Below are 23,165 nucleotides of genomic sequence, written 5' to 3'. Positions count from 1 at the left end.
CCCAAACTGAAGGACCGCCCAAAAGAACGCAAAATGAAAATGAAAATTGCTTATTGTCACAAGTAGGCTTCAAATGAAGTTACTGTGAAAAGCCCCTAGTCGCCACATTCCGGCACCTGTTCGGGGAGGCTGGTACGGGAATTGAACCATGCTGCTGGCCTGCCTTGGTATGCTTTAAAAGCCAGCGATTTAGCCCAGTGTGCTAAACCAACCCCCAAGTATAAGAAGAGAATTCGCCATATGTTCGTCGTCTCTCTTGGACCTGGCGCCCCGGCCACGACCATCTCCAATTGCAGCAACACCAGAAGCAAGTCCAAGTTCAGCGCTCGCTACCAGACGGATGAGCCTAGCTGAGCAGCAGTTACTCCTTCGGACTCGATAGATCCAGAATCGAACAACGGCAACTGTTTCTCTTACCTAAGCCGGGTGCCCGAAGTTAAGTATAGGTTGTACTATGATAGGTGTAATTAACTAGTAGTGTTTATATTGCATGACTAATTGTGTGTAAATAAAGTACCCTTGACCTTGAACAAACAAACTGGTGTTTGGCTCTTTGATCGATAGCTGGTTGAACATTGTTGTGGTATCATTTGATACCTGGCGACTCTGAGCATTGGAATATAGATACCAACAGAAAGGAAGGCAAACCCACTGATTGCCGTAATTGGAATAGAGCTATAGGAAAAGACAGAGGAAAAGAAACGTGCAACACTACCAACACTGCAACTTCACATGTCTAACTTTGTTACAATTAAAATGCTTAAGCTTTCTTCTCTCCCTACCACTAGATTTTCTTTGTACTCGGATACACACTATACTTAACATCACCAACTAAACTTTATTTTGCATTACCACCTTTGAATTTCTCATTTCCCAAGTTTCTATCCTTCACAGACTGAAATTGATGTCGAGAACCAAACTTTGCTTTATGAACTAATTCAAAATCATTGTCCATTTCTGCTACCTTTAACTCTTTTAAGTTGATGTTCTCCTTGCAGTACCAAATTCCGACGTTCAAATTCTCTCTCTCTTTCCTTATCCAGTTCTTTCTTTGCTAATCTTCCCATTTTTACCTCAACCTTCTTCCTTTCCTTTCTTTTTGAAGAACCCACTCTTTTTCCTTTTCTGTCCTCTCTTTTTCCTTAGGTTCTGCCAATCTTTCATTTTAATTTTCTTTTGCTGTTGCCAACCTCTCATCATTTTCCTTTTCTTCTGCCATTGCCAATCTCCCCTTGTATTTAATTTCCAATGTCTTTAGCTCTATTTCTCTCAAAGAACAAAGAAAATTACAGCACAGGAACAGGCCCTTCGGCCCTCCCAGCCTGCGCCGATCCAGATCGTTTATCTAAACCTGTCTTCTGTTTTCCAAGGAGCTACTTCCCTCTGTTCCGCACCCGTTCATATATCTGTCTAGATACATCTTAAATGATGCTATCGTGCCCGCTTCTACCACCTCCACTGGCAAAGCGTTCTAGGCACCCACCACCCTCTGCGTAAAAAACTTTCCACGCACACCCCCCTTAAACTTTCCCCCTCTCACCTTGAAATCGTGACCCCTTGAAATTGACACCCCCACTCTTAGAAAAAGCTTGTTGCTATCCACCCTGTCCATACCTCTCATAATTTTGTACACCTCAATCAGGTCCCCCCTCAACCTCCGTCTTTCCAATGAAAACAATCCTAGTCTACTCAACCTTTCTTCATAGCTAGCACCCTCCATACCAGGCAACATCCTGGTGAACATCTTCTGCACCTTCTCTAAAGCATCCACATCCTTCTGGTAATGTGGCGACCAGAACTGCACGCAGTACTCCAAATGTGGCCTAACCAAAGTCCTATACAACTGTAACATGACCTGCCGACTTTTGTACTCAATACCCCGTCCAATGAAGTCAAGCATGCTCTATGCCTTCTTGACCACTCTATCGACCTGCATTGCCACCTTCAGGGTACAATGGACCTGAACTCCCAGATCTCTCTGTACATCAATTTTCCCAAGGACTCTTCCATTGACCCTATAGTCCGCTCTTGAATTAGATCTTCCAAAATTCATCACCTCGCATTTGCCTGGATTGAACACCATCTGCCATTTCTCTGCCCAACTCTCCAATCTATCTATATTTTGCTGTATTCTCTGACAGTCCTCCTCGCTATCTGCAACTCCGCCAATCTTAGTATAATCTGCAAACTTGCTAATCAGACCACCTATACCTTCGTCCAGATCATTTATGTATATCACAACCAACAGTGGTCCGAGCACGGATCCCTGTGGAACACCACTAGTCACCTTTCTCCATTTTCAGACACTCCCTTCCACCACTACTCTCTGTCTCCTGTTGCCCAGCCAGTTCTTTATCCATCTAGCTAGTACACCCTGAACTCCATACGACTTCACTTTTTCCATCAACCTGCCATGGGAAACTTTATCAAACACCTTACTGAAGTCCATGTATATGACATCTACAGCCCTGCCCTCATCAATTAACTACTGTTTACAATCTGTTTGCCTTTTTCCTGAATTTCTAATTGTTTCACTTGTAATTGAATTCTTGCTCATTCTAATGATTCAGGTTGTGTCTCTGGCAAATTTAAGTATTGAGCCATGGCTTGTATTATTTCTACCTTCCTCACCCCTTTGGACAAGGTTAATTGCAGCATCTACAATAAACCCAAAAGTTTTGCATTTTTCTCCCTTTGTAAACCATCCCAAGTAATGGCTTCCATACCCAGGAAAACCTTTGTAATTGACAAAACTATCGCCAATCACTCTTTAACATCAGATCCAAATCCCTCTTCCCAAGAGGCTGGTTTAGCACAGGGCTAAATCACTGGCTTTGAAAGCAGATCAAGGCAGGTCAGCAGCATGGTTCAATTCCCGTACCAGCCTCCCCGAACAGGCGCAGGAATGTGGCGATGAGGGGCTTTTCACAGTAACTTCATTTGAAGCCTTCTTGTGACAATAAGCGATTTTCATTTCATTTCAAAAAAGCAAAGGGTTCACCTTTATAGATTTACAGCTACGTTAAGTCGAGTTGAGCAGAGACAGTGAGAAGAAATGAAAACCAGGCTCATGCTCACGAAGACAATGCAGATTTCAGTTCTTTGGATGAATCATGACCAAATTAAGCTGGGAAGCTTTATTGCAGGTATCAGATGGGCTTTTTGTATAGACATTCAATCGTATCATTCAAATTCCAATAAATGCAAGTCCATAAAGCACTAAGTTTTAACTTGCAGGTTATAATTCAGGGTAATCATCAGTATTCCATCTTCTAGCCCACAGAGTTGGAATTCCAACCATAAGGGCTGCTGGGATACTTGAGACAAATGCAGCATCTTGCAATCAGATTTCACAGTGGATGAAATGGCAGAATTGCATTTAAGGTGAAAAGGAAGTTTGAAGATGGACGATGGTGGAGTCATCGAAGATGAGGGACTTTAACTATTAATTACCAATTAAATTGTGCCTCGTGTGAATTATTGTATTTAACAAGGAACCTAGCTCTTTTATTTTAAACAGTTAAGCCTTTGGTATAGAGTCATCGAGGTCGACAACACAGAAATGGCCCTTCAGCCCATCCCATCTACGCCGGTCAAAAATACCCCCAAGTATTCTATTCCCATTTCCCAGCATGAGGTCCATAGCATTGTATGTTTTGGCATACTTCTTCAGGGTTATGGGGTCTCTGTTTCCACCACCTTTTCAGGCAGCGAAGTCCAGTTTCCCACCACTCTCTGGGTGGAAAAACTTTTCCTCACATTCCCTCTAAACCTTTGCCCATTACCTTAATCTATGCCCCCTGGTCAGTGATCCCTCCACCAAGAGAAAATGTTTCTTCCTGTTTCTTCTACCTATTTCCCTCATGATTTTATACATCTCAATTATGTCCCTCCTACGTATCCTCTGCTCCAAGGGGAAAAAAACCCAGCCTATCCAATCTATATAGCTAAATCTCTCTAGCTCTGGTCACATCCTGCTAAATCTCCTCTGCAACCTTTCAAGTGCTATCACATCCCTCCTATAATGTGGATTTCAGAACTGCACACTGTACTGTAGCTGCAGCCTAAGCAACATTTTATACAGTTCTAGCATAACATCTCTTCTCTTAAACTTTATCCTTCAGCTAATACTAATGCCTCTTGACCGCTGTATCCACCTGCTCTGCTACCTTAAGGGCCTGGTGCACATGCACACCAAAGTCCCTCTGTTGCTCGGTGCTTACCAAGGTCCTGTCGCTTATCATGTATTCCCTTGCCTTGTTTGTCCTGCCCAAGTGCATCACCCCACACCTATCCGGATTGAATTCTATTTGATACTGATCAGCCATCTGACCAGCCCGACTCTATACTGTACTGCAAGGCTATCCTCCTCACTTTTTACCACCCAATCAATTTTGGCATTATCCACGAACTTACTGATCCACCCGTCTTCATTCATGTCTAAATCATTTATATAAACCACAAAAAGCAAGGGCCCAACACTAATCCCCGCAGGACCCCACTGGACATAGGCTTCCAGTCGGAAAAACACCACTCGAACATCACCCCCCCCCCTTCCTGCCACTCGGCCAACTGTTGATCCAATTTACGAAATTTCATTGGATCCCATGGGTTCTTACCTTTACTATCAGTCTCCCATGTGGGACTTCGTCAGAAGCCTTGCTGAAATCCAAGTAGACCTGTTAAATCGGAGACAGATTGTTTTTCATTTCACTGCCACCACATGTTTATCGCCGAAATCGAACAGAATATTTACTGTTACTGTAACTCAATAAATAATGTTAACATTGCAACGATGCACGTGTTCGGTGATGATGTGTTCTATGCCTGGAACAGTAATTCTTCAGACTCAAATCCTTTAAGAACTTTCCCACTTACAATACCCCTAGGTAAATAATTAAGTCGTGATCTCCACTCAGGACAAGCATATATGTTCAGTATGTAACGCATTGTGTCAGTATCTATCACCAATACGCGGGAGACACAGATGGAACTTGAAAAACGAAGAAAGGGAAGGAAAAGTACAGGATATTTTCTTCAACCTGACTGTGGAAAGGTTAGTGAACCTCGTCTATTCCCCTGATCTGTGAAAAGCAGAACATGGATATTGTCTCTCCCGGTCTCTGCATTAGAAACTAGTTCTAATTGCCTGGAACCTTTTTGATCACTTTGAAAACCCATTTGCTCCCGCTTGTATGGATGAAACTGCTCTGGCACTAACTCATGTTGAAATATGGCGGAGCTTGCTCTATATTTCACATCAGAATACAGGTAAATTGTCGTGGCAGAAATGATGCTGTGTTTGTGAAAGGTTTGGCAATTGCGTTGGGCGATAAACAATGTCCGATCCCAGAACGACATCAACGTCGGCTGGAAATGTATCCTGATCAATGCCCCAGGCCAGGGCACGGGTTTGTACGCGGTGCCTGGAGCGGGATTGGACGTTAGCAACGACGTTGTATTCAATCTGCTTCACAACGTTTGGCCTGTCCGTCATAATGACACCTCCACCTGGTAAATATAATAAAAGACCACAATTATTCTGCTGTGTCCCCACAGCGCCAGCTGCAACATCCATTCTGGTCACAGGGGCAGAGATAGAGACTAAATACAATTCTGTAAAAGAAGGGTTACCTGGGCCGAGTGTGTGTGAGACAGGCAATAGCAGAACAGCACATCGATTCGGAAGCACGTGTCCTGAACAGGATTGTGTAGATTTAAATCAGACACACGCGCTGCTCTGCATGTGTTGGCAGTGTATGCAGATTTCACCGGAACATTAATGAAGATCAGATCTTCCCAAATTCATTTGGAAATGAGAGGGAGGATAAATATCGTGTAATTACACCATGTCCTTTTAATGCGGGAGACACTATGTTCGAGAAGTACACAATGACAAAGAACAAAGAAAAGTACAGCATAGGAACAGGCCCTTCGGCCCTCCAAGCCTGCGCCGAACATGCTGCCCGTCTGAACTAAAATCTTCTACACTTTCGGGGTCCGTATCCTTCTATTCCCATCCTATTCATGTATTTGTCAAGATGCACCTTAAACCTCACTATCGTCCCTGCTTCCACCACCTCCTCCGGCAGCGAGTTCCAGGCACCCACTACCCATTGTGTAAAAATTTTACCTCGTACATCTCCTCTAAACCTTGCTCCTCGCACCTTAAACCTATGACCCCTAGGAATTGACCCATCTACCTTGGGAAAAAAGTCTCTGACCATCCACTCTGTCTATGCCCCTCATAATTCTGTAGACCTCTATCAGGCCGCCCCTCAACCTCCTTCATTCCAGTGAGAACAAACCACATTTATTCAACCTCTCCTCATAGCTAATGCCCTCCATACCAGGCGACGTCCTGGTAAATCTCTTCTGCACCCTCTCCAAAGCCTTCACATCCTTCTGGTAGTGTGGCGACCAGAATTGAACACGAGACTCCAAGTGTGGCCTAACGAAGGCTCCATACAGCTGCAAAATGACTTGCCAATTTTTATACTCAATGCCCCTGGCAATGAAGGCAAGCATGCTGTATGCCTTCTTGACTACCTTCTCCACCAGTGTTGCCCCTTTCAGTGACCTGCGGACCTGTACACCAAGATCTCTCTGACTGTCAATACTCTTGAGGGTTCTACCATTCACTGTAGATTCCCTACCTGTATTAGACCTTCCAAAATTCATTACCTCACATTTGTCCGGATTAAACTCCATCTGCCATCTCGCTGCCCAAGTCCCCAAACGATCTAAATCCTGCTGTATCCCCATGACAGGCCTCATCGCTATCTGCAATTCCACCAACCTTTGTGTCTTCCGCAAACTTACTAATCAGACCAGGTACATTTCCCTCCAAATCATTTATATATACTATGAACAGCAAAGGTCCCAGCACTGATCCCGGCTGAACACCACTAGTCACAGCCCTCCAATCAGAAAAGCACACTTCCATTGCTACTCTCTGCCTTCTATTACCAAGCCAGTTCTGTATCCATCTTGCCAGCTCACCTCTGATCCCGTGTGACTTCACCTTTTGTACCAGTCTGCCATGAGGGACCTTGTCAAATGCCTTACTAAAGTCCATATAGACAACATACACTGCCCTACCTGCATCAATCATCTTTGTGACCTCCTCAAAAAACTATTTCAAGTTAGTGAGACACGACCTCCCCTTCACAACATCCTGTTACCTCTCGCTAATACGACGACTTGCTTCCAAATGGGAGTAGATCCTGTCTCGAAGAATTCTCTCCAGTAATTTCCCTACCACTGACGTAAGGCTCACTGGCCTGTAGTTCCCTGAATTATCCTTGCTACCCTTCTTAAACAAAGGAACAACATTGGCTATTCTCCAGTTCTCCGGGCCATCACCTGAAGACAGTGAGGATCCGAGGATTTCTGCCAAGGCCTCAGCAATTTCCTCTCTAGCCTCCTTCAGTATTCTGGGGTAGATCCCATCAGGCCCTGGGGACTTGTCCACCTTAATATATTTCAAGACGCTCAAAACCTCGTCTTTTTGGATCTCAATCTGACCCAGGCTATCGACACACCCTTCTCCAGACGCAACATCCACCAATTCCTTCTCTTTGGTGGATACTGATGCAAAGTATTCATTTTGTACCTCGCCAATTTCCTCTGGTTCAACACATAGATTGCCTCCCCTGTCCTTCAGTGGGCCAACCCTTTCCCTGGCTACTGTCTTGCTTTTTATGTACGTGTAAAAAGCCTTGGGATGTTCCTTAACCCTATTTGCCAATGACTTTTCGTGACCCTTCTAGCCCTCCTGACTCCTTGCTTAAGTTTCTTCCTACTTTCCTTATATTCCACACAGGCTTCATCTGTTCCCAGCCTTCTGGCCCTGACAAATGCGTCCTTTTTCTTTTTGACGAGGCCTACAATATCTCTTGATTTCCAAGGTTCTGGAAATTTGCCATATATATCCTTCTTCCTCAACGGAACATGCCAGCGGTGAATTCCTTTCAACTAACATCTGAAAGCCTCCCACATGTCAGATATTGATTTACCCTCAAACATCCGCCCACAAACTATGTTCTTCTGTGCCCGCCTAATATTGCTATAATTAGCCTTCCCCCAATTTAGCACATTCACCCTAGGACCACTCTTATCCTTGTCCACGAGCACTTTAAAACTTACTAAATTGTGGTCATTGTTCCCGAAATGCTCCCCTACATTGCTTTAAATTTTTTCCAATGCCTGACGATGTGGAAATATTTATGTATGTGGACAGTTTGGGGAGTATTTTAATATTCGAAATCTAATAGACATGTAATACCCGGATCTTGCCTAATCCAACCCTTGTCAACCAAAAGGAATATAATGGACAGCACGACATTCAGAACCTGCTCTTGCTTTCCCATTAGCATTTGTACCTTTCTTCCTTTAAAAAGTACATTATGTTACGAATCCAATGCACAGAGTGGACAAAGTAAGCCCTCAGTCTATCTAAGTGCTTACTCCAAAAAAAAATTCAAATTCAAATTGAATCCAATTCATGTCTCCACAAGAAAGACATAAATATTTCTGCACAAAATCACCTTAAATGACTGCCCCCACATTACGATAATCGATCAGTTACTTTTCAGTGATTTTTTCCTTCCCAACGCTCAACAATACTTAATGCAGCTATTAGTGAAGATGGTATTAACATCTAGCGGCAGAATAGCATCTTATCTCACATTCCACCCTATTGACTGTATCCTTTCCTGCCTGGATGTGGCCCATGCCTGAGCAGTGGACACTGGACGTGGTCGGCGGCCTGTAGAAAAGGGAGGTCACCGAAGTGGAGGTCGGCGGCGGGCGAGTAAGTAAGACTCAGCTTAGTTGCCAGTCCCCATGACACATGTGTAGAACACATTAGAACGCTGCCAACTCAGTGCCCCCCCCTCTCCCCCCACCTCCAGCCAGTGCTAGAACTGGTGCCCCACAGACTTGGGTCAGAAGATGACACTGATTTCCCATCACAGCTGTCTCCAACACCCTCCACCATCTCAGAGACTATCATCTCAGTCAGGCACATGCTCCAGAACACTATCTGGTGCGCACCAATGATCGCATTCGGTACAGCAGTAGGAGGTAGGAACAGCCGAGGGTTTGGACGGTCGGAGGACAGGTCAGCCCCAGGTACCAGCTGCCATCCAGGTAGGTCCTGGGCTCAATGAACATCCAGTCCCAGCCACAGTGTAGATGCAGTCAGAGACCCATGGACTACAGAAGGGCTGATGTTGAGGTGGAGGTGGAGTCCATCTGCGTACAGGAGCAGGGGGTGGTGGCAGTCGTGCATGCCACCAAGGCTGACACCGCACAGGTGGCATCCGTTGTGGAGGAAATGGGGGTGATGGTGTTGGATATTGGTCAGTGCGTCCCAGGCCTGGGGCATTCTGTGCAGGTAGGGGCCCAGACCCATGACAGGGCTGTCCTCTCACAGGCAGCCATGTGTCCGAACCACTTGGTCATTGCAGCGGTGAGCCTCATCATGGCCCACTCACAGCAGGCCATGGCTGAGAATGTCATTGGCATTGCCCAGTCCCTGGCAGCGAGGTGCAGACACTGGACAGGGTGGTCCAGTCCCAGAGGGAGGTGGCCCAGTCACTGGCTGAGGTGGCAAAGACCCAATATGATGTGGTGCAGTCCCAGATGAGATGGTGTACTCCCTGAGCTCCATGGTCGCAAATGTGCGGAGGGGGTGCGGGGGGGGGGGGGGGGGGGAGCTCAGGGGACAGCTCCACTCACACCCCCGTCCCATGGGGTCGCCTGGGGGCCATCGGGTACCCTGAGGGAGAAGGTGGTGCTGGGGCCCATGCCGGTGACTCCTGCAGGAGAGCACCTCAGACTCCCTCCTCCTGTCCCTGGTGCATCTGGTGGGCAGAACAGGGTGGCACTACGCCACCTATGATGCCGGAGCAGTAGCCTGGCCCATCCAGGCTAGGCACCCCAGTAGACGTGCGCCAACGGGGACACTTGTCTCAGGGCAGGAGCCACAGCAGGCCGCCTCCACTCCAGCTGTACTGTCTGGGGAACCACCTAGGTGTAGTGTTAGGGCCTGTAAGGCCAGAAGGTTAGACACCAGTTAGGTTGGTACAGGTGCATGGCACAGTTCAGTCATAGGGATTAGGGCAGAGACTGTATATATTATTCTGCAATAAACACCTGTTAAGACTGTTGAAACCTGCCTCGCTGCTCTGTCTGATGGGTATGCAGGTGGGTTGGTCAATGACGGCCGGGAGGAGTGAGGGGGCGAGCCAGTGCAGGCCCGTGGGTGGACTGTCCTTGCCCCTTCCCACCCCTCCTGCCTCGACCGTCCCCATCACCCCTACCGCAGGGATCCGGCCGGACCATGTGATGGACTGTCCAGCTTGCACCCAGGTGGAAGGTGCTACTATGTGGATGAGTCAGCCATTGTCATACAATGTGGAGCACCAGAGCTCGTCGCAGGGTGGGTTATCATCATACTTCATCCCATGGACCAGACCAATTTTAATTAATTGACGCAATGTCAGTTAGAGGGGTGCTGTGCTCTGACTGTGAGATGTGGCAGGTCCGGGAGGCTTCCAGCGTCCCGGGTGGCTTCATCTGCAGAAAGTGCACCCAACTGGAGCTCCTCACAGACCGCATGGTTCGGTTGGAGCAGCAATTGGATGCACTTAGGAGCATGCAGGTGGCGGAAAGCGTCATAGATCGCAGTTATGTAAATGTGGTCACACCCAAGGTGCAGGCAGAGAAATGGGTGACCACCAGAAAGGGCAGGCAGTCAGTGCAGGAATCCCCTGTGGTTGTCCCCCTCTCGAACAGATATACCCCTTTGGATACTGTCGGGGGGGATAGCCTATCAGGGGAAAACAGCAGCAGCCAGAGCAGTGGCACCACGGCTGGCTCTGATGTTCAGAAGGGAGGGTCAAAGCGCAGAAGAGTAATAGTAATAGGGGACTCTATAGTCAGGGGCACAGATAGGCGCTTCTGTGGACGTGAAAGAGACTCCAGGATGGTATGTTGCCTCCCTGGTGCCAGGGTCCAGGATGTCTCTGAACGGGTAGAGGGAATCCTGAAGGGGGAGGGCAAACAGGCAGAGGTCGTTGTACATATTGGTACTAACGACATAGGCAGGAAGGGGCATGAGGTCCTGCAGCAGGAGTTCAGGGAGCTTGGCAGAAAGTTAAAGGACAGGACCTCGAGGGTTGTAATCTCGGGATTACTCCCTGTGCCACGTGCCAGTGAGGCTAGAAATAGGAAGATAGAGCAGACAAACACGTGGCTAAACAGCTGGTGTAGGAGGGAGGGTTTCCGTTTTCTGGACCACTGGGAGCTCTTCCGGGGCAGGTGTGACCTGTATAAGATGGACGGGTTGCATCTAAACCGGAGAGGCATAAATATCCTGGCCGCGAGGTTTGCTAGTGTCACACGGGAGGGTTTAAACTAGTATGGCAGGGGGGTGGGTACGGGAGCAATAGGTCAGAAGGTGAGAGCATTGAGGGAGAACTAGGGAATAGGGATAGTGTGGCTCTGAGGCAGAGCAGACGGGGAAAAGTTGCTGAACACAGCGGGTCTGGTGGCCTGAAGTGCATATGTTTTAATGCAAGGAGCATTACGGGTAAGGCAGATGAACTTAGAGCTTGGATTACTACTTGGAACTATGATGTTATTGCCATTACAGAGACCTGGTTGAGGGAAGGGCAGGATTGGCAGCTAAACGTTCCAGGATTTAGATGTTTCAGGCGGGATAGAGGGGGATGTAAAAGGGGAGGCGGAGTTGCGCTACTTGTTCGGGAGAATATCACAGCTATACTGCGAGAGGACACCTCAGAGGGCAGTGAGGCTATATGGGTAGAGATCAGGAATAAGAAGGGTGCAGTCACAATGTTGGGGGTATACTACAGGCCTCCCAACAGCCAGCGGGAGATAGAGGAGCAGATAGGTAGACAGATTTTGGAAAAGAGTAAAAACAACAGGGTTGTGGTGATGGGAGACTTCAACTTCCCCAATATTGACTGGGACTCACTTAGTGCCAGGGGCTTAGACGGGGCGGAGTTTGTAAGGAGCATCCAGGAGGGCTTCTTAAAACAATATGTAAACAGTCCAACTAGGGAAGGGGCGGTACTGGACCTGGTATTGGGGAATGAGCCCGGCCAGGTGGTAGATGTTTCAGTAGGGGAGCATTTCGGTAACAGTGACCACAATTCAGTAAGTTTTAAAGTACTGGTGGACAAGGATAAGAGTGGTCCGAGGATGAATGTGCTAAATTGGGGGAAGGCTAATTATGACAATATTAGGCGGGAACTGAAGAACATAGATTGGGGGCGGATGTTTGAGGGCAAATCAACATCTGACATGTGGGAGGCTTTCAAGTGTCAGTTGAAAGGAATACAGGACAGGCATGTTCCTGTGAGGAAGAAAGATAAATACGGCAATTTTCGGGAACCTTGGATGACGAGTGATATTGTAGGCCTCGTCAAAAAGAAAAAGGAGGCATTTGTCAGGGCTAAAAGGCTGGGAACAGACGAAGCCTGTGTGGCATATAAGGAAAGTAGGAAGGAACTTAAGCAAGGAGTCAGGAGGGCTAGAAGGGGTCATGAAAAGTCATTGGCAAATAGGGTTAAGGAAAATCCCAAGGCTTTTTACACGTACATAAAAAGCAAGAGGGTAGCCAGGGAAAGGGTTGGCCCACTGAAGGATAGGCAAGGGAATCTGTGTGTGGAGCCAGAGGAAATGGGCGAGGTACTAAATGAATACTTTGCATCAGTATTCACCAAAGAGAAGGAATTGGTAGATGTTGAGTCTGGAGAAGGGGGTGTAGATAGCCTGGGTCACATTGTGATCCAAAAAGACGAGGTGTTGGGTGTCTTAAAAGATATTAAGGTAGATAAGTCCCCAGGGCCTGATGGGATCTACCCCAGAATACTGAAGGAGGCTGGAGAGGAAATTGCTGAGGCCTTGACAGAAATCTTTGGATCCTCGCTGTCTTCAGGGGATGTCCCGGAGGACTGGAGAATAGCCAATGTTGTTCCTCTGTTTAAGAAGGGTAGCAAGGATAATCCCGGGAACTACAGGCCGGTGAGCCTTACTTCAGTGGTAGGGAAATTACTGGAGAGAATTCTTCGAGACAGGATCTACTCCCATTTGGAAGCAAATGGACGTATTAGTGAGAGGCAGCACGGTTTTGTGAAGGGGAGGTCGTGTCTCACTAACTTGATAGAGTTTTTCGAGGAGGTCACTAAGATGATTGATGCAGGTAGGGCAGTGGATGTTGTCTACATGGACTTCAGTAAGGCCTTTGACAAGGTCCCTCATGGTAGACTAGTACAAAAGGTGAAGTCACACGGGATCAGGGGTGAGCTGGCAAGGTGGATTCAGAACTGGCTAGGCCATAGAAGGCAGAGGGTAGCAATGGAGGGATGCTTTTCTAATTGGAGGGCTGTGACCAGTGGTGTTCCACAGGGATCAGTGCTGGGACCTTTGCTGTTTGTAGTATATATAAATGATTTGGAGGAAAATGTAACTGGTCTGATTAGTAAGTTTGCAGACGACACAAAGGTTGGTGGAATTGCGGATAGCGATGAGGACTGTCTGAGGATACAGCAGGATTTAGATTGTCTGGAGACTTGGGCGGAGAGATGGCAGATGGAGTTTAATCCGGACAAATGTGAGGTAATGCATTTTGGAAGGGCTAATGCAGGTAGGGATTATACAGTGAATGGTCGAACCCTCAAGAGTATTGAAAGTCAAAGAGATCTAGGAGTACAGGTCCACAGGTCATTGAAAGGGGCAACACAGGTGGAGAAGGTAGTCAAGAAGGCATACGGCATGCTTGCCTTCATTGGACGGGGCATTGAGTATAAGAATTGGCAAGTCATGTTGCAGCTGTATAGAACCTTAGTTAGGCCACACTTGGAGTATAGTGTTCAATTCTGGTCGCCACACTACCAGAAGGATGTGGAGGCTTTAGAGAGGGTGCAGAAGAGATTTACCAGAATGTTGCCTGGTATGGAGGGCATAAGCTATGAGGAGCGATTGAATAAACTCGGTCTGTTCTCTCTGGAACGAAGGAGGTTGAGGGGCGACCTGATAGAGGTCTACAAAATTATGAGGGGCATAGACAGAGTGGATAGTCAGAGGCTTTTCCCCAGGGTAGAGGGGTCAATTACTAGGGGGCATAGGTTTAAGGTGAGAGGGGCAAGGTTTAGAGTAGATGTACGAGGCAAGTTTTTTACGCAGAGGGTAGTGGGTGCCTGGAACTCGCTACCGGAGGAGGTAGTGGAAGCAGGGACGATAGGGACATTTAAGGGGCATCTTGACAAATATATGAATAGGATGGGAATAGAAGGATACGGACCCAGGAAGTGTAGAAGATTGTAGTTTAGTCGGGCAGTATGGTCGGCGCGGGCTTGGAGGGCCGAAGGGCCTGTTCCTGTGCTGTACATTTCTTTGTTCTTTGTTCTTTGTTTGTTCAATGTCACTGCTAACTCAGTGCCCCCGGCTCGTCGTGCCGCAAGTATGTGTCATGGAGGGGGTGTGTATGAGGGCGGTTTGGGGGGGTGGGAAGTGAGGGGGTGTGGGTCTGGGATGTGGTGTCTGTGCCCCTGGCCAGCAACACCCCCTCTCCCCCTAAGCAGTGAACCGTGTCACGATCAGAGCGTCTTGTGTGCGCTGGCCCTGGCGATGGCATCATGCGGCATCCTGTGCCTGCCTGGGCCCCATGTCCTGCTCAGCAACCCCCTCTCCCACGTCTTCCTCTTCGGATGACGCCTGCCCTTCCTCCTTATCCACCACCTCCAGCGCATTGTCCCTCTGCTGTGCTATATTGTGGAGGATGCAGCAGGCCACCTTGATGCGGGCACTCCTCTCAGCCTCGTACGGGAGGGCCCCTCCAGAACGATCCAGGCACCTGAAGCGCATCTTGAGGAGGCTGAAACATCGCTAAACCACACCTCTGGTCACTGTAAGGGTGTCATTGTATTGGTTCTCCGCAGTGGTAGCCCCTGTCACCCAGAAGCCAGCGCCACAGCCGGGGTGGGGGGGGGGGGGGGGGGGGTGACCATCAAACATGTCTGGGATCACTGAGTGTGCCAAGATAAATGAGTTGTGCACACTGCCTGGGACCAAATCACTTGAACACAAACAAACAGGTAAACGATTCAAGAATTCAGGAAAAAAGGACCTTGACCATGAGGTCCTATCTTTAAGGGCATTCCTATCTCTGGTTTAACCACGCATTTACGTTCATTAGCTTCTAATTCTCAGCTGAGACCTCTTGGTTTGTTCAAATGAATGTCTGTTACTTAGAGGATGATTTGTTACTCAAACATCAGACATTACTTAAGATTGACTGGTGCCTATCAAAACTTGCTTGTCATAGGGCAGCATGTGGTGCAGTGATTAGCACAGCTGCCTCACGGCGCTGAATCCCAGGTTCGATCCCGGCTCTGGGTCACTGTCCGTGTGGAGTTTGCACTTCTCCCCGTGTTTGCGTGGATTTCGCTCCCACAACCCAAAGATGTGCAGGGTAGGTGGATTGGCCATGCAAAATTGCCCCTTAATTGGAAAAAATGAATTGGGTACTCCAAATTTAAGAAACGAGCTTATCATCCTGCGTGCGATCTCGTAGGAAAAGCACTGGATATGATTTCTCACACTTTGCTGTGTCTCATAGCTTGGCGGAGACCTAGCTAGAATTGATTAGCTGATTACACAAAAAACAATCCGCTCTCAGTACTAAATACGCTGGAATACAATGGTTAATTCACTGTGTGAGAAAATGACTGGATTCCCACAGTCAAGACATTTTAAATATTTGACTTCTTTAGCCAAATGCATTCAACTAGCCCCTATATGTATAAAACTATGAATAAAACTAGATTCTATCACCCACATCCTGTCCCAACTCCTCCTCCCATTTGCACTTGACATCCTCCACCAGGGCCCCCTCCCACTCCATCAGTTCCTTGTAAATATCCCACACCTTCCCCACCCCTATTTCATCCTCCGACAGAAGCTTATCTTGCAGCACCAGAGTCGGCAACCAGGGGAAAGACGGCACCTCTCTCCTCACAACCTGCAGATACCTAAACCCATTCCCCGTAGGTGGATTTTCTATTCCTGAGACTAAGTGTTGATGCTGGGGCAGGATTCATGGACTTCTCGACAGCAAAACTGGCACTGCACCTGGACAGATTCAATGACAATTAAGGGGCTAGCAGCAGCGCCATGTGGAACGCAATTGATTCCCATGGGAAATGGTGTGGGATTAGCCAGATTTCATGATTAACACACAGGAGGCATATAGGGTGGCACGGCAGCACAGTGGTTATCACTGTTGCTTCACAGTGCCAGGGTCCCAGTTTCGATTCGCGGCTTGGGTCACTGTATGTGCGGAGTATGCACGTTCTTCTCGTGTCTGTGTGGGTTTCCTCCGGGTGCTCCGGTTTCCTCCCACAAGTCCCGAAAGATGTACTTGTTTGATGAATTGGACATTCTAAGTTCTCCCTCAGTGTACCCGAACAGGCGCTGGAGTGTGGCAACTTGGGGATTTTCACATCATTGCAGCGTTAAAATAAGCCTACTTGTGACATGAATACAGATTACTATTAGATTATTATTAGAAGGTAAAATAAGAATACCCACAGTGGGGACGGGGATGTGGGCTGAGGCATTGCGGGGGTGAATGTGTCCTCATCACGTGCGAGGTTAAGCCTCATCCAGTTTAAAGTGATGTGTAGGGCCCAGGTGATAGGGTGAAGATGAGTAGTTTTTTTGAGGGGGTGGAGGATAGATGTGGACAGTGCTCGGGGCCCCCACAAATCAAGTGCACATGTCCAAGATTGGGCATGTCCAAGATTGGGGGGGGGGTTCTGGTAGTGGTTCATCACATTGAGGGAAGAGATGAGCCCGAAAACGAGGCAAAACAGTTACGCATAAAAAACATTTGCACATAGTTTGTGATATCATTGTCTCTGTCTGCGGTCTGTCCTCCACTCTCTGTTTCTTTCTTTTTTCCGCCCCTGCAGCTTTCGTCGTTGCCGCGATTGCTCGTCCTTCAAGTTCATTTTGACAAACTCATCAGCCTCCGCCGGGGTGTTAAAGTACAGTTCTGTGCCCTTGAATGTCACCCAGAGTGTGGCTGGGAATAGCATTCCAAATCATGTTTTGGGTCTGCCCCAAACGTGTTAGATTCTGGACAGCTTTCTCCGAGGCAATGTCCAAGGTTGTGGGGGTGAGGGTGAAGCCATGCCCAAATGTGGCAATCTTTAGGGTATCGGAGCAGCCAGAGCTACACATGGGGAAGGGGGTAAACGCCCTTGCTTTTGCTTCCCTAATCGCATGCTGGAGAATCCTGCTCGGCTGGCGATCAGCAGCACCACCCACAGCTGCAGACTGGCTCGCTGACCTTTCGGAATTTCTCCACCTGGAGAAGATTAAGTATGCTATCCGAGGGTCGGAGGAAGGCTTCCTGGATACTTGGGGGCAGTTTGTCGGCCTGTTCCAAAACCTGGTCAGGGCGAGCAACGAGGAGTAAGATAATACAACGGGAAAGAGAGGAAGAAACAGAGGGAAGATAGGGAAAAAAACAAGCTAGATGGGGAATCAAAGGAATGCGCAACCCGGGGGGATGGAGGGAGGGGGCGAGGAGAAGAAACAGGAAAGGTGGGAACGCCACAAAACAGAAGTCAACGGGGGGCGGGGGGAGAGAAAAGGAAGGGGACAGGGATAGGGGGAGGACGCAAGGGAGGGGGCGGAAGCGGGGGGGATGGAATGGGCCATAGGCCGAGCCAGAGGGTGGCGAAATGTGCATAAAGTTAATTAAAGGAAGGACAGGGTAAACCTTTCTGTACAATAAAGTAAATTAACGCGATTAAGAAAAATGTATATAATTGTTTATAAATATGGAAAATGCCAATAAAAATATTTTTTAAAAATAGGCTGAAATGAAGAATAATGGAAGACTAAACCAGGATCTTGATTAGTGCAGTCACAGATACTGAATCAACTTCAAAATCTGTCCACAAACCTTATCGATTCCAGTTGGTAATTGAGCACCGGCGGCTGGGTAGAGCTATGGATCCAATTATAATCTATTAATGTGCCTTAATCCAGAACGCCAATCTTCCCCTCACAACCCACACTCCCATACAGGGGAAGTTAGGCTTTAACTACAGTCTCACAAATATCCATTTTATTTTGCAATCGGTGGATAAAAATGAGTGAATTCCATCTTCTCCTTTATCTCGCATATGTTAAGATTACATTTTTTTCATTAGAAATCAGATTTGATAATTGATACACCGCAGTGAATGATATGTATATTGTTTGATGGAAGGCGATTCTCAGTGATGATAATAATAGAAATTCTAATAAGAATAAAAATATTTTCTAATTTTTACACCACAAATAATATATCATGATACGAACAAGAATTTTACACTCATTTCTATCGTAATATTTTATATGCACGGGACAACATAAAACAATAAACAGCATTTTACTTCCGTTTTCTACACTGCAAAAAAATATTCAATTCTGTTGCTGTGCTACAAATAATTCTATTTGGGAATGTGTTATTCCACCGAGTTTCGGTACTCGCGGGTATCCAGATCCCACTTACACAGTAATCACGGCACAAAAGCGACGCCGAATGAGCATCGGGGACTAGATCAGCGTAAGAGAGAAAAGCGAAACAGCGGATCATTCTAAATTAAACATTCATAAAGAAGACGGAGAACTCACTTCAAGGTGTCTCACTGTTCCCTCAGTGATCTCTAACTCTTTGCTTCCAGCCGCATACCTCTGAGCAGAAATGTTCCGTAACAGTAAACATGCGCCCCAGTTTTAACATGTCAAAATCTCGCCAGAACTATAGGCGACCAGCTTGGTATCGCAAGGGGACAACTGGTGACCAATGAGAGTAAAAAAGTGAACTGGAATTGCTGACAGAACAGTAATTATTTTGGGGAAGGACGTGGTGATGGACTCAATTTAATTTTCTCAACTCAATACCTGGAAATGAGACCAGAACAGTAAATCCGGTCAAGCCTCTCCCAGTGAGAAATTGAGTTATTCTGATTCCTAACTTTCTTTCCACTATTTGAAAAATATCCCAAGTTCCCGTGGTCATTATAGGGAATTCTATCTGATTTTCACCAGTCTGTAATAACGTCAAAATATTTTAATTGCAAAAACTGGCCTAGTATTTTTCTCGCCCTGATCGCTTTCATATTGAAATAATTCCTGATGTCATCAGTCCCCTGATTAGATAATGGAATAATGTACAAGGAAACAGAAATATCTCCTCAAGTTTTAAAATCGGCTTAGTTCAGTTCGTGTAATATACAGTTATCTCATGATGTGGAGATGCAGGCGTTGGACTGGGGTGGGGCAGTAAGAAGTCTTACAACACCAGGTTAAAGTCCAACAGGTTTTGTTTCGAATCACAAGCTTTCGGAGCACAGCTCCTTCCTCGGGTGAATGAAGAGGTGGGTTCCAGAGACACGTTTCTAGACAAAGTCAATGATGCAAGATGATACTTTGAATGCGCATGTGTTTCTGGAACCTACCTCTTCATTCACCTGAGGAAGGAGCTGTGCTCCGAAATCTAGTGATTCGAAACAAACTTGTTGGACTTTAACCTGGTGTTGTAAGACTTCTTACAGTTATCTCAAGTCTGGGGTTTTGATGGAGATAATTTTCAGACACAATCATTTACCTGGTTCCTGTAAGTGGTCTAAGCAGCTTGCGAATTAATATCTAGCTAGTTCTATGTATTTCAATACACACACCCTTGAGATGCTGATTACACATAATTACATATTATATTTCCAATATACATTTACATTTCTTGTCAAATAATCTCTGGAGCATACACCCCGCACAGATGTTTTTTTCTTCAAAATACACATTGTTCTGAATAGTTTGCAAAGGTATATTACAACGTAGTTCACATTTGACATTATATAAAGCTCAGTGCAGTTCAATTTCCTTCACTACAGTACGTGGTGCTCCGATATGCCTCACTACTCATGATTGTAGGGAGTACTTGCAACACAGACAGGCCTACGTATATAACATACATGTTCCAGTGCGTAAGACTGGGTTGTGGAAGCACTTTTCAATGGAAGACCATCAGGTTTCTGGCAGACCAAAGAGTGTCTTTAAACGAGCTGATGGACCTCAGCAGCAATTGAAGCCTGTCTCGGTGGGCCCCCTTCGGGACAGCCGGTAAAGCACATAATGCGGAACTGCTCAGGGTGAACCACGAGAAAAAAAAGGCATTGCACCTCTTTCCAGACATTATTTGCAGAGATACATTCCAGAAGGGGATGGAGGAAGGTATTTTCCCAGCTGGGCAATCTGACCTGGCTGTTACACTCTTTCACACCCAGGCTTCTTCAGCTATGGGCCAAATTCGCTTGTTCAGGCCAGCGGTGCAAATCCTGCCACTTCTTTCATTCACCCTGAGTGAAGACAAGTTAAAATTAGCTTTGTTTGTCAGCTCAAACTATCATTGTATGTCATTTTCTATCGAAAATCAAAATAACTTCTTTATTAAAATAAATTTAGATTACCCAATTCATTTTTTTCCAATTTAAGGGACAATTTAGCCTGGCCAATCCACCCAACCTGCACATCTTCTAGTTGTGAGGGCGAAACCCACGCAAACACGGGGAGAATGTGCAAACTCCAGATGGACAGTGACCCAGAGCCGGGATCAAACCTGGGACCTCGGCGCCGTGAGGCAGCAGTGCTAACCACTGTGCCACCGTGCTGCCCCTTCAAAATAACTTCTAACTACTCTCTGAACTACAAATTACCCTGCAGTTCTTGCTTGACTTGCGCTGAAGGTCAACGCCCACTGTAGCTCCTACGGGGGCACCGGAAGGGGTCCGTGGAGTATGCCGCTGGCATGGGCAGTGGCAGCTGATGGTATCCCTGGCAGCAGGGACCTGCACCAGGGCCAGATGCTCACACAATGCCGGGCTACAACGGGGCCAGGGGTGCAGAAATGGGGGGGGGGGGGGGGGAAATGCAGGGGCAGAGTCCGCAGTGCAAACTGGGGGCACCATGTAGCCTGTTCGATCTGGTTGGGTCGGGGTTAGGCACCATTCTAAATGGCGGCCTTTCACACCATGTGGACAATGAATATTGGAATTGAACCAGCAATGGTGGCCTTCCTGCTAGTCTCCATTTCCCTGGGAAAGGCCCTGAGGCTGGAGCAGCTCGAGGAGTAGGAAGCTGCAGCAGCGGAGTGTGCCGCATCGGAGCGTGCCTCAGAGGGACAGGATGCTGCTGCCCAGGATGGAGAGCCGGCCTCCCAAAAGCCTGAGGTGCAAAGGTGGCGCTGCATGAGGCCTCATGAGTATTGGCAGAATCTGTCATTTAAGGATCTCACTGGGCAGAATCTCAGCTACATTCTGTGAGGTAAGAGTTGTTTTTTTATATTGGCAGAATCACCAATTTTAGAGGGTTGACTTGAGAGAGTAGGAGCAGAATATATTTTTTCAAGGGCCTAACGGGTGTTTAATCTTTAATTTTTGTTTTCTTTTAAATCTCTTTGGGAATTCAGTTCAGAGGGGATGGAAGCTAGAGCAGATGCATGCTCCTCCTGGAGGATGTGGGTGGGAAGAATTACCACTGGTGTCCCCACTGACTACACCTGCGGGAAGTGCACCCAACTCCAGCTCCTCGGACACCGCATTAGGGAGCTGGAGCTGGATGAACTTTGGATCATCTGGGAGGCAGAGGGGTGATAGTGAGAAGTTATAGTGAGGTAGCCACACCCAAGGTGCAGGACAAGAGTAACTGGGTTACAGTCAATGGAAGGAAAGGGAAACAGCAGACAGTGCAGGGATCCCCGGTGGCTGTTTCCCTTTAAAACAAGTAAACCATTTTGGATACTGTTAGGGAGGACGACCTACCAGGGGCAGGCCATAGCTGCTAGGTCTCTGGCACTGAGCCTCGCTCTGTGGCTCAGAAGGGAAGGGGGGAGAATCGAAAAGCAATAGTGACAGGATACTTAATGGTTAGGGGAACGGATAGGAGATTCTGTGGTCGCGAACCAGACTCCCGGAAGGTATGTTGCCTCCCGGGTGCCAGGGTCAGGGATGTCTCGGATTGAGTCTACAGGATTCTTAAGGGGGGGGCGGGGGGGGGGGGGGGGGAGAGCAACCAGATGTGATGGTACACATAGGCACCAACGACATAGCTAAGAAAAGGGGTGAGGATCTAAAAAGTGATTTTTGGGAGTTTGGTTGGAAGCTATTGGGCAGGACAAGCAGAGTAGTGATCTCAGGATTGCTACCGGTGCCATGTGCTAGAGAGGCAAGGAATAGAGAGCGATTGGAGTTGAACACATGGCTACAGAGCTGGTGCAGGAGGGAAGGCTTTAAAAAAGTAGATCATTGGGATACTTTCTGGGGAAGGTGGGACCTGGACATGAAGGACGTGTTGCACCTAAACTGGAGGGTCACCAACATCCTGGGCGGGAGGTTTGCTAGAGCTCTTCGAGAGGGTTAAATTAGTTTGGCAGGGAGATTGGAACCATGGCTACGGGTCAGAGGATAAGGTAGCTGTTGAACAGGCAGAAATAGTACGCAGCTAGTCTGTGAGGAAGGTTAGACAGTTGATAGGGCACTCAGTGGAATGGGTTAAAGTGTGTCTGTTTCAATGCAAGGAGTGTCAGTAATAAGGGAGATGAACTTAGAGCATAGATCAGTACTTGGAACTACGATGTTGTGGCCATTGCGAGAGGCAGCCATATCCTAGCCCTCAGCCACCACCTGCACAGATTGCCCCAGGCCTTGGACATGCTGATCCATAGCTAAAGTCCACATCCCCAAGGCCAACAACCTCCACCATGGATGTCACCCATGTGTTGTTGGCCTGGGTAGCACATGCATGGTCGGCATCACCTCCTGCTCTGGCATATGCTTGGACCCCTCCACCTGCGCCTGTAGGTGCTAGATGCTTGCCAACATCTAACTGCGACTGCATCTCCACTATAGATGTGAGTGTCCACTCCAGAAGCCCAAAACCCATCTAGAAGGCAGTTAGTCCCTGGGGACGGCCCGTCCTCCAACTGTCCGCCCCGGCCACCACCTGAAGTAGCAGAGTATGTGTGTGGTGTGCACTAGAGGGTGCCCCCGGAGCCTCTTCAGTATAGTGGCCAAACG

The sequence above is a fragment of the Scyliorhinus torazame genome, chromosome 2, assembly GCF_047496885.1.
Source record: "Scyliorhinus torazame isolate Kashiwa2021f chromosome 2, sScyTor2.1, whole genome shotgun sequence".
NCBI lineage: Eukaryota > Metazoa > Chordata > Chondrichthyes > Carcharhiniformes > Scyliorhinidae > Scyliorhinus > Scyliorhinus torazame.
Note: the sequence above shows the minus strand (reverse complement) of the source record.